The sequence below is a fragment of the Eleutherodactylus coqui genome, chromosome 10 (assembly GCF_035609145.1).
Source record: "Eleutherodactylus coqui strain aEleCoq1 chromosome 10, aEleCoq1.hap1, whole genome shotgun sequence".
NCBI lineage: Eukaryota > Metazoa > Chordata > Amphibia > Anura > Eleutherodactylidae > Eleutherodactylus > Eleutherodactylus coqui.
In genome coordinates, this window is record NC_089846.1 from 35,237,902 (window position 1) to 35,250,499 (window position 12,598).

The 12,598-nt window shown below is 43.7% G+C and overlaps 1 protein-coding gene across 4 annotated transcripts in view; it reads left to right on the forward strand.

The window, feature by feature from the left end:
- DENND1A (DENN domain containing 1A) overlaps positions 1 to 12,598 on the forward strand; it is a 674,161-nt gene that overhangs the window by 14,567 nt on the left and 646,996 nt on the right. The window lies entirely within an intron of this gene.

Sequence of the window (12,598 nt, forward strand, 5' to 3'; positions counted from 1 at the left end):
AAGAACACCTGTGGCAATGTCTGAGGCACCGACAATAATTACATCACCTGTGCAACACTGAGGAAATCCTGAAAACATGACCTGTTGGCGGCCCCTGAGGACTGGGGTTGGGGAACAGTGTCTTAAGGTACCTTTGTATGTAGCAACTATTGTTCAGATAGTCGCTCAGGAAAGTTGTTGAATAGAAGGAGCAACAGTCATTCATTTGCTTTTACACAGAGCGATGATTGTTCATTAGTAGTTTGCTGAGATATCGTCCATATAGGGGCTCTCAATGCAAATGTGTTCAGGTATGGACGACCGTGACTTTATAACTTTACACCAACAGCTTTTGATCAACCAGCGACTTTTTTTTTTCTTTTTTGTAAGCTGAAGCAGAACAATTATCGACTGTTGGTGGCCGTGTTTGCACTGAACGACTGTCGTTTGGATTCTCTCTTTTAAGCGATTATTCGGCTGATAGTCGACTCGTGTTGTAATGGTACCTTTAGCGATTTGACCCAGAACAATGAAGGAGGCTGGGGCTGCAAACTGGTTACGAGGAGTCTGGCCTTTCCCCAGCTTTGTCTTAACTAGAGCGATCTGGATGGATGGATTTCACTATAGACGCATAGCTATAGTCCTTCATAGTGGAATCCATCTTGGGCTTTACTGGACATCTGTGAGCAGCGCCGATGTGTTTGCGGAGTCTGTTCATCCACCCAAATTGATTCACTTTAAGGATTTTTTAAGATGAGTTTTTTTCCTGAGTTCTCTTCTGTATTTAACCAAAATGGGCTTGGGTCTCAGCAGGAAAGGAGACGGGCAGATTCACCTTCTTCCTTGTGTAGAGATCTTCTTTCACATGACTTGTGTCATGTATACTTTATGAAGGCTGGCCTGGTTACACACATTACCGCAGGACGGGCTGCAGCAATCTAGAGCTGTTCCACGTTATTACAGTGATACCTTCCTATGGAAAGGGAATGTGACAGACACGATTATGCCATTCCTTTCATGTTGGTCATCCGTACACGGCCAATATCCATCTTGTCTGTTAGTGCTTAGATTCAATATACAGTGTCTGTAAAAATGATAGTTTGTACTTTTACAGGAAAGACTCGTAAGTTAGGACTAGCAAATAATTACTTTTTAAAGGTGAACCCATTGTCAAATGCTTTCTTATAGAATTCTGTATCAGACGGGTGATCCCAGGAAATGTATTCCTTCCAGTCTAAAAGAAGAGAATGTAAATATAATTCCATTAAAAATACATTTTTTTCTGGGCTGACATAACTTACATTGGTGCCAGTGGTAGGACCACCGTTGAGCTTCCCAGTCCACTTCTTCATTGGATGGTCATTCATGCGCAGTTGCTGCTATTCTCTTTGCTTGGCGCTGTGTATTGATCCAAGAGTGAAGTAGCTCCTTCGTTTTTCCTATGTTGGGGGGTGGCGTTAACTTGAGCAATGCATTTTGGAGTTAGAAGCAGTTTTAAATAATGCGAAAACCCCTTTTTCAGGTTGCTGCTGACCAGGACATGTGACTGGTGCTGTGGCTATAGAAAGCTGCTGCTGTGGGCAGTGATTAGTTGCAGCTGGCGCATGTCCAACAGCAAGCAGGAAGGACACATGGGAAAATCCCTTTAAGATGGCCACATGGTGCAGCACTGCTGTTCGCCTACAGACACAGAATGTTTTAATTCAGAATTATCGTGGGTTTTTTGGGGGAGGGGTGGGGAGAGGGATGTCCAAGTGCTAAGATCCCTACTGACCACTAGGACAAGGCAGCAAAAGTGCTCAGCTGAGCGCTCCCTCCCTAGCTTTGCTAGTTGAAGGCTGTCTCAATAGGAAATCTATAAGCAGTCTTCAGCTATTGAGCAGAGACAGTGCTTCGCTGAGCGCTTTTTCCACTTCGTTCTAGTCAGCCCAACCATCAGAACTTTTGACATCTCCTAACATGTCCCTAGGACATGTCAAATATGTTCTGGAAGTGTAGTTGCACATTAAGGGCACTTTCCCACAGGCGTAGTTTCTGTCAAAATTATGTCCGTATTTTTACGGACAACATAAACGCCATTGATCAGCATTGTGGTGGTCACATATGTGCGGAAAGTACTGCAGTATGTCCTATTTTAGTTTGCATATGGACTGAAACTGCCCATTGAAGTCTATGGCATCATGGAAAAATGCAGCAAATATGCAGTTGCATGCGAATTCACTTCATTCTTACGACAGTAGGTAAAAACAATTCTGACATCAAATGTTTTTGCACATGTGGAAAAAGTGAATATGAATGCAACACACAGGTGTACAAAAAAGAAAAAAACCAAATGCGCACATACATACACAGTGACAACCATATGATTTTCCACAAACCAAAACTGCATACGCCTGTGTGACTGTACCTAAAGCTTATAGTCGAGATTCCCTTCTAATAAGGATTGTCCAAACTGGATAATCCCTTTAACTTGTGTACACAGAAGACTTATCCTCAGTACAATGACTGGAGAAGTACTCCAATAGCATTACAGCAGTCTTACTGACATTACTACAAAGATAAAGTAGCCACAACAATTGCTTCTCTTTGTTTGATTGATCAGAAGTTTTTTGAATTTTCCTTTTTGCATTTTTATCTCGACTTTTCAGCTTTATTTTTATCTTTTTTTTTTTTGTCAGTGGTAGCCATATATTTTAGTAGTCCTATTAAATGTACCATATATAGAAATACTTCTAGAAATTCAAATTTATAAGTGGAGTGAAATGGGGTTTTACAGACATGGTAATACCCACTTGTGTTTTTTTTTTTTATTTTGTTTTTTTTTAAATGAAGTATTTGATTTTTAAACTGTTCGTTTTTTTTCTTTTAATGAAAAAAAAAAAAGACCCCATAAGGGACTTGAATTTTCAATCACTTGATCGTGTAGAATATACTGCGATACTTCTGTATATCATATTTTTACATATTATGCATTTCAGTGTTAGTCTATTAAAGGGAACCTGTCACCGAGTTCATGCTGCCTGAGTAAGGATTTTTCTGAAATGCTACAGAGTTTCAGAGTAAACACATTTTGAAGCTTCACTTTGGAGCGAAGCTCAGAGTCAAAGAGGTGGCCTTTCCCTACTCGCAGCATGCTGACCGACAGTTCTCTCCCAATATACAGTCATGCAGCGGGCAGGAAGAAGCCATTGCGGCCTTTGACTCAAGAGGTCTGTTAGCAAATCAAATGGAGGAAACTTCAAAGTGTGTTTTATTCTAAAACGCTGCAGTGTTACAGAAAAACACTTACATGGGGGCACGGTGCTGATCTGTCCTGGGTTCATGCTGACTGTGTTTTGGAATAGCACAAACATGGGGGCCCTGTGCAGCTTCGTCCCAGGTTCATGCTACCCGTTGTTAGGTTCACATGGTAGCCCGATCGGTAGTGGGCGATCATGCATGAGGGAGTGTGTGCGTGAGGTGGGGTACAGATTGGACACTGGAGGGAGGCTGCCTCTGGTTAACTGCTTGGTTGCAGTGGTCATCATTGACCATGGCATCCAGAGAGTTTAACGACCGCAGAGCTTGCTCTGATCATGGCCTATTGCAAGCTTGTGTCAGCTGTCGGGAACAGCCGGCACCTGCCGAGTATGGAGCAGGCATGTCCTACACGACCCCAGACTGCCCACCATAAATTTCAGTGGTTGGTTGGTAAGGCGCTAATGCTTATAGGATTTCAAGTCCTAACTATTGCAAGATGCAGTCATGTGGCGTTACATCTGAGAACTGAACCAGATGATACATTGTTCCCAATTACTCTGCTCTGAACTGGTCTAATATTTCAATCTGTTGTGAAAGGGTCAATGTTTAAGAATTGCAAGAGGATCGGAGAGCGGACGTAGCTCCAATATACTCCATTACAGATTGAAATCATTTTGACAGATTTTACGATGTAAAATTTAAAGTTTGGAGACTCTGAAGACGCACTTCACGAGCCACACCGGCCCACGTTTGCAGGCGTTTAGGCATCTCCCCAGAATTCTGTAGCCCGAGGTCTCTCTGTATAACTAGAAAGAGTAGAAATGTTCATGTGAAGCTGTCGCTCCGGAAGTGAGGGAGTGCCCCGCTATCACACTAGATTAAGTTTTCTGTTATGTTGGCTGATTATTTTAATAGTCAGTTGTGCTAAATAAATTCATGGGTGCGGACAAATGTAGGAAATTGCTCATCCGATTAGAGTTTTGGGGTGGAAACAATTAATAAGTAAAACTGGCATCCAAATCCTGCATTTCTTGAGCAATTCTGAGCTAATGGAGGAGATTCCCCGTTCAGGAACCCCATCTATTAGTCAGAGTAGAGAACGCCTACCAAAAGTCTCTTCTTGAGGACCTGGCACAGCCATTCATTAAATGATAATGCATTGGATTCAATGAGCATTGTGTAATACTTCATTTCAGTCCTGGTGGAAATTGCTGTTGGCTACCAGATTCCCTCAGAGATGATAACCGATTCCTGCAGGTCCGAGCAGTGAGGCATCCTGGAATCAGCGTAGCATGGGGAACCCTTAGGCCTCATGTCCACGGGCAAAATATGATTTAAGATCCGCAGCGGATCTCCCGCATGCGGATCCGCATCCCATAGGGATGCATTGACCACCCGCGGGTAGATAAATACCCGCGGATGGTCAATAAAAGGGATTTTTAAAAAAATGGAGCATGAAAAAATCTGGACCATGCTCCATTTTCGTGCGGGTCTCCCGCGGGGACGGCTCCCGCGGGCTTCTATTGAAGCCTATGGAAGCCGTCCGTATCCGCGGGAGACCTAAAATAGGAATTTAAAAGAATTACTCATCCGGCGCGGGCGGGGAAAGCCTTCTTTTCCTCACGGCCGGATCTTTCTTGCTTCGGCTCGGCGGATGTGCCCGGCGCATGCGCGCGGCACGTCGCCGACGTGCCGGCGACGTGCCGCCGGCGTGACGAATTCATCCGCCGTCCGGAAAAGAAGATCCGGCCGTGAGGAAGAGAAGGCTTTCCCCGCCCGCTACGGATAGGTAAATGCTTTTAAATTCTTATTTTCAGCGCTCATGTCCGCGGGGCAGAAGGGACCCGCTGCAGATTCTACATGGAGAATCTGCAGCGGATCTTATTTTCCCCGTGGACATGAGGCCTAATGCAAATAGTTCAGCAATTATAAGTATTTATTCACATGCAGCAAACATGTTGTGAAATTCCTGCATCTGTCCAATTAAAGGGGTTGTCCAGTTGTAAACTATTGATGGCCTATCATTGTATTTGTAAGGACCCGCAGAATACAGGTTAACATTTGTTTTATATCACTGAATACCATTAAAAACAAAACCCAAAGACCATGGCGAAAATTGCTGTTTTTATTTATTTATTTATTTATTTATTTTTATTGCCTCCTCCTACAATTATAATTGTTTCTCAATATACAGTACGACCTCAACTAACGTCATTCATCCGCCCGGAAGCATTGGACTTTAGTAAAAATCAATGTTAGTTGAGGACATTATTTCCATAGGAATTAATGTAAATCCAATTAATTGGTTCTAGACGTTCCAGAAAACACACCAAACCCCATTAAATAGAGAATAACTCTGGTCTTTAATACCGAAAACAATAACAATACTGAATAAATATAAAACACAACTGTAAAGAATAAATTAACATTTAACAGGTTTTTGGACATTTAGCATACAGTGCTTTGACATAGGACTGCAGGGACATTATTAAAGGGGTTGTCCAACGGCAGCAAGTGGGTCTATACACTTCTGTATGGCCATATTAATGCACTTTGTAATGTACATTGTGCATTAATTATGAGCCATACAGAAGTTATCAAAAGTTATTCACTTATCTGTTCCTTTGCTGGCGTCCCCGTCTCCATGGTTGCCGTCTAATTTTCGCCGTCTAATGGCCAAATTAGACGCGCTTGCGCAGTCCGGGTCTTCTTATCTTCTCAATGGGGCTCCGTGTAGCTCCACGTAGCTCCGCCCCGTCACGTGCCGATTCCAGCCAATCAGGAGGCTGGAATCGGCAATGGACCGCACAGAAGCCCTGCGGTCCACGGAGGGAGAAGATGCCGGCGGCCATCTTCACCGGGTAAGTAAGAAGTCACCGGAGCGCGGGGATTCAGGTAAGCGCTGTCCGGTGTTCTTTTTTAACCCCTGCATCGGGGTTGTCTCGCGCCGAACGGGGGGGGGGTTGAAAAAAAAACAACCCGTTTCGGCGCGGGACAACCCCTTTAATAGCAGTACGTATCACTGTGCTATCTGTGGTTTGACATAGGACTGCAGGGACATCATTAGCAGTATGTATCACTGTTATCTGTGCTTTGACGTAGGACTGCAGTATTTATTTGCAAACGTTTCTTTACTGTACTTACATTTTGCAGTACAGTGGGGATTCAGGAGGCAGGCAGCATTCAGCCGTCATTTTGGGGATTCAGCTGCTATACTGTGTCAGGAGGCAGGCAGACACAGCAACGTTCAGCCGGCACTGTGGAGAGGGGAGGGGGAGGAGTAAGGGCTCGTTGATGTAGAAGAAGCAGGAAGTGACCAGCATCAGCTGCGTGCTGGCTCACTGATCGGCGCCTGGGGTCATGGAGCGGTCTGTGCCCTTATCTGAGGAATGCAACTTTATTTGAGGGACCGCCGCTGCCCTGACACATCGACTTAAAGGGGTTGTCCCGCGCCGAAACGGGGTTTGTTTTTTTTTCAATAGCCCCCCCCCGTTCGGCGCGAGACAAACCCGATGCAGGGGTTAAAAAAGAAAACCGCACAGTGCTTACCTGAATCCCCGCGCTCCGGTGACTTCTTACTTACCTGGTGAAGATGGCCGCCGGGATCTTCTCCCTCGGTGGACCGCAGGGCTTCTGTGCGGTCCATTGCCGATTCCAGCCCCCTGATTGGCTGGAATCGGCACGTGACGGGGCGGAGCTACAAGGAGCCGCTCTCCGGCACGAGCGGCCCCATTCAGAAAAGAAGAAGACAGGACTGCGCAAGCGTGTCTAATCTGGCGATTAGACGCTGAAAATGAGACGGCACCATGGAGACGAGGACACTAGCAAGGGAACAGGTAAGTGAATAACTTCTGTATGGCTCATAATTAATGCACAATGTACATTACAAAGTGCATTAATATGGCTCATACTGAAGTGTATAGCCCCACTTGCTTTTGCGGGACAACCCCTTTAAGTTGAAAACAGTGTTACTTAAGAGCAATGCTACTCAAGGGTTTACTGTATATCTATTATATTTAATACATTAACCTGAAATGACATTAAAAAGTACAACTCAAACTGGAAAACCTCCCTTATACAGCTACTTTGATGTGCTAAATTAAAAAGATATGACTCTTGGAACGCGATGAAAAGAATGTAAAAAAAAAATCCGCTGCATCCTTAGGCTGGGTTCACACAGGGCGGAAATCTCGCAGAATGACCATAGCGGGACCGCACAGAAATACTGCAAGATTTCCTCAGCACAAATGCCGCTTCAAAACGGGCGCCATCTGGCACGGCTTTTGAAGCTGCTTTGCCGCCTGCATCCTGCAGGCGTCTCTAACTTAACTCCTGCTGGAGGGCTATGTGAGCAGACCCATGCATCAGCAGCCTCCAATAGTGCTGTGTATGGTGTGGAGGTTGAACCCACATCAAACTACTATCGACCACCTGTCCGTCCGGCCGTGAATTACATGCTTTGCCCCAGGTCACATGACAGTGACATCATCACAGGTGCTGTAAGCACATAGCTGCTGTCACTTTTGTGGAAGGAGTCCAGGGTCACATGACCAGAGGGGTGATCAATGTGTGCAGAACTCTGCTGTGCTGGTTGTGAACCCTGTTGTACGGGATGAAAAATGTATGTATCAGAGCTGTGTGTGTGTTGCGTGCATGTAACAGAGCTGTGTGTTGCATTGCGCCACCAGAAGCCCCGGTGCAATAATTTTCAAATAATTACTAGTCAATCTCATATTGATAACCTTGTCTTTAGGATAGATCATTGATACCTTAACACCGGAAAACCCCTTTAGACTGTGTTCACACGTTGGTGAAACGCAACAAATCTGCAGGTTAGAGTTATATTAGAAAATCTGCAACGTTTTTTTTCTTCTCCGCCCTCTATATGAACAGGATTTGCTTTAATCCCGTTGACTTTGATAGTAAATTTTTCAGCTGCAGAAGAGCCACTCCATTTCCGCAACGTGTGAATGCACCCCTAAGGGGTTTGTCCAAAATGATTTTTTTTTTAACTACTTCCTCTCCCCCAATGACACACATTTTCTTTTATTGCTCTGCTTATATCCTTTTTTCTTCTAAACGGTGGCAAATCACATGACCTTATTGCTGTATTCTGGCCCTGTAACGACCCATACACAGATCACTTGGGCTAGGATACTAGTCCTTAGCCCTGTATTGCTACTAGTTTTGGGGCATGCACATGGAAGCTGATTGGCTGCAGCGGTTAGTTGCGTATACATTCATATCGCCATTTTTGTAATTTTATTTTATTACATTCTCTGCTACTATTGTAAAAAATGTTTTTTCTTTTAATGAGAAAACCCTTTTAAATGACAGCCAAACAAATGTTTGCATGAGTCAATGGACTAAAATTAGTTATTTAAAGCTATTGTCTCATAAAGACACCCCCCCCCCCCCCCTTCGGAAATAAAGAGAAAACAGTGAAGCGGCAAACTGATTGGCACAATCAACCCTGGAAATCAGTGGTTATTTCTGGGGGAAGCTGCACCAGGGCTTGCATACCTGCCATTTAAATGAATGGCTGCCCATGTTGTCTTGGCACATAGAGGGAGTAAAGCAGGTGAGCCCCCTCTATGAAGTCCATTTTCTCTAATGGGGCATATGGACAGGAGTTTCGAGCATGAGACAAACCCTGCAAGAGGTAATGTATCACTTACCAAAGCAGTGCAAAATAACGACCACCTTCACTGTATGTGTCAATGCATTGAAAACTATCACCTATCAATACCAAGTCGTTACTGTATATTTTCTAGACTTGTGCTAAGTTATCGTAAATGTATAAACCCTTTTAATATCACTCCTTAATTGTTTTTCCCTATAATCAATGCAGGTTGCTTAAAACGGTCAGTTATTCCCACCCTGGGAAGAGCAGGCAAAAGAGGGGTGTCTCCTTTAGGAATTACTCAGTTGGCAGAGTCGAGTGTGATTTCACAGAAATGGCTGTTGGCTAGATGCCATGTTGTTATAGAAAATGATAGTGTACTCTTTTGCTTCCAACTTCTGCTCTTAATGTAACACTTGCCAAGTATATATTTTTACAGTTAAAGGAGTCGTGCAGTTTTATACCATTGATGGCCTATCCTCAGGACAGGTCATTAATAGTGGATCTGCAGGAATACATCTTCCGCAACCCTGAATTTTAATTTTTTTTTCTGGACCAATGTGCCCATCGACTGAGTAGATTTCTGCAGGAAGCGGACAGCGCTGTTCCCACTGCAGTGGCCGAGCTCGGTATTGCAGGCATTGAAGTGACTGAGGACGTTATCTGTAATACCATGCATGGCCACTGCATTGGGAACAGAGTTCTCCGCTTCCTGTAGAAATCTGCTTCATGCACCAGCCCAGCGAACTCTGCTGATCTACTATATTCATTATGGCCCATCAATAGTTTAAAAGCTGGACAACACCTTTTAACTCTTTCCAATCCAATTTTGTATTTAGGGTTTCCTAAAAGGCTTTCTCTTTTTGCTGTTATACAATGGTGCCATCTGCTGGCTAAAGCCAGTGTATGAGTGGCTGGCAATAGACGGTAAGAATACCCTGTCGGACATCTTTTGACATTGGAGCTCTACAAGCCTCAATCCGAATGTAGGAAGACGTTAGACAGTGGATTGAAAAGGGTTAATATCAAAAAGATAATCCCACTCCACCTAAAATAATTACCTTTTTAAGTACTTTGCAAGCTACTCGCTGCTCATCACACAGCTTTATTTCTGTGTGTGACCAGTTATTTTGTATTATTTTTTTTAATATATTTATGTTTTTAAATGTTAGCTGTTGTGAGCACAATCTACAGAAAGCAGATTATTGCAAAAAAAACCCTTTAGAATAGAAGAACTTTAATCGGACGAGAGAAAAAAGATTAATCAATTCTAAAATTCAACACGTTTCAAGGCAAATAACCTCTTCTTCAAGTACACATATTGTATTTTAATTTGTTTATTCAAGTCTACTCTAGTGCAATCCAAGATTACGTTCTATATGGTAGCGCCAAGCCAGTGCTTTGTTTGCGATAATCTTCATACCAGTGTGCCACTCAGTCTTGAGTCCCCAATGAAGGCGGCTGCACTCTGAAGTGTACCTAATTAGCTTTTAATGCTGGTTGTGACTCTCACACAAACTTTTAAGCCTTTTTTCGCCTCTCGTTCTGAGGCTGCTATTATGGTATTACCCATAAAGGGGCACTGCCTTATTTTCCCTTGATGTGCCCACAAAGAGGACACGGACGGTTGTGGACAACTTTTTTTTTTTTTTTGTGCTGACTCTTCAGCACTTTTTTTCACCTTCCATGGTTCGGTTCTGTTCACACTTCTGCTCAGTTCAATTCTATTGGGATTTCGGTGGTTTTGGCTGCAAAAATTGTGTAGTCTGTAGTGCTATTCTTGCTGTCAAAAACTCCTCAACTCTCCCCCGCCCAATGAAACCTGCTGGACTTAATTACAAGTCGAAACGATTGTTTAAAAACAAACCTATCATACCGGCCTACAATGGAAGCCATGACAGCGGTGTGAACAGAGGCCGAGCAGTGCAGTCACTTTTGCTAATTTGTAACTAATGCAAAATTGAGGCTTTTCTACGGCTTCTACTGTAGCATTTCAGTAAGCAGATACAATAAGATGGGAATCTTACTTTTATGAATTGGGGTTAAAAAGTGTGATCAGTAGAGATGAGCGAGCACGCTCGTTCAAGGCTGCTACTCGATCGAGTAGCAGTCTTATCGAGTAACTGTGTACTCGGACGAGCAGCATGGAGGGAGAGGGAGAGAGATCGATCTCTCACTCTCCCCTCGCTCCCTCCTACTGCCCCCCGCCGCCCACCCCACATGCTGCTCGGGCGAGGACAGTGTTACTTGATAAGACTCCTATTCCATAGAGTAGCGGCCTTAACCGAGCGTGCTCGCTCATCTCTAGTGATCAGCTATTGAGCTCTAAAATAGTAGTAATAAAAGGTTTTCTGGCCATATACAGTACTGTGGAAAAGATGCTGCAAGGTAAGAATACTTTAAAAAATAAAAGTGTTAATAGTTTGTTTTTGTCAATTAACAAAATGCTATTTGAATGAACAAAAGAGAAATCAAATCAATATCTGCTGTGATCACCCTTTATCTTCAAAACAGCATCAATTCTTCTAAATACACTAAGGGCTCATTCACACGACCATGATTTCGACACGTATTACTGGCGCGTGACGCGCAGTGGATGGAGTCAATGAAAGTAAATAGACTTTCATTGATCCATTCACATTAGCGTGTATACACTGCATGTTGATGCACACGAGAAATAGAGTGAGCCCTATACCTTTATATGGGCGGTGTATGCAACGCTGTCCGTACTCAATACATTGCGTATGGGCGGCGATTCATGCACAACCCCGCTATGAAAAAGAGCGAGGAATTAAAAAAAACAAAAAACTGTCAACTGCGCACTGCACTTGCTTGAGATACAGTGCACTTGCTACCATACACGGTCTCTGCCGGCTCACACAAACTAGTAAAACGCAGCGTTTTACGGATACCGTCCTACGAATGAGCCCTTACACAAGGGGATTTTGTAGGATTATACTCAGGTGTATGATTAACCAATTATACCGAACAGGTGATAATGATCAGCATTTTTATATGTACGTTGAAACAGTCAATAACTGTAACAGAAATGGCTATTTAAAAGGCTTTACGCTGCATGAGGAACAACCAAATTCTGCTACCAAGGTTGTGTTGTTGAAGACCATTTCATGTCAGAGGTCATACACCATGGCAGGACTGAGCACAGCAGCAAGATAGTAAGCAAGGTCTCTCCCCAGCAAAGATTTCAAAGCAGACTGGGACTTCAGAATGCGCTGTGCAAGCTCTTTTGAAGAAGCACAAAGAAGTGGACATTGTTGAGGACTGTAGACACAGTGGTCAGCCTAGGAAACTTAGTGCAGCAGATGAAAGACGCATCTTGCTTTTCTTCTAAATCGGAAAATGTCCAGCAGTGCCATCAGCTCAAAACTGCCAGAAGCCAGTGTGACCTGGGTACACCCAACTACTGTTCAGAGAAGTCTCTCCAGAAGTGGTCTTCATGGAAAAATTGCAGTAAAAAAAGCAAGCCACTCAACTATACACAAAAACGTAGGAACTGGGGTGTAGAAAGATGGCAGCGGGTGCTCTGGACTGATATTTCAAAATTTTTAATATTTGGCTGTAATAAAAGGCAGCTTGTGCACTTTAGGTCTGGAGAGCGGTACAATGAGTGTCTGCAGGCAGCAGTGAAGCATGGTGAAGAGTGGTACAATAATGAGTGTCTGCAGGCAGCAGTGAAGCATCGTGAAGAGCGGTACAATAATGAGTGTCTGCAGGCAGCAGTGAAGCATCGTGAAG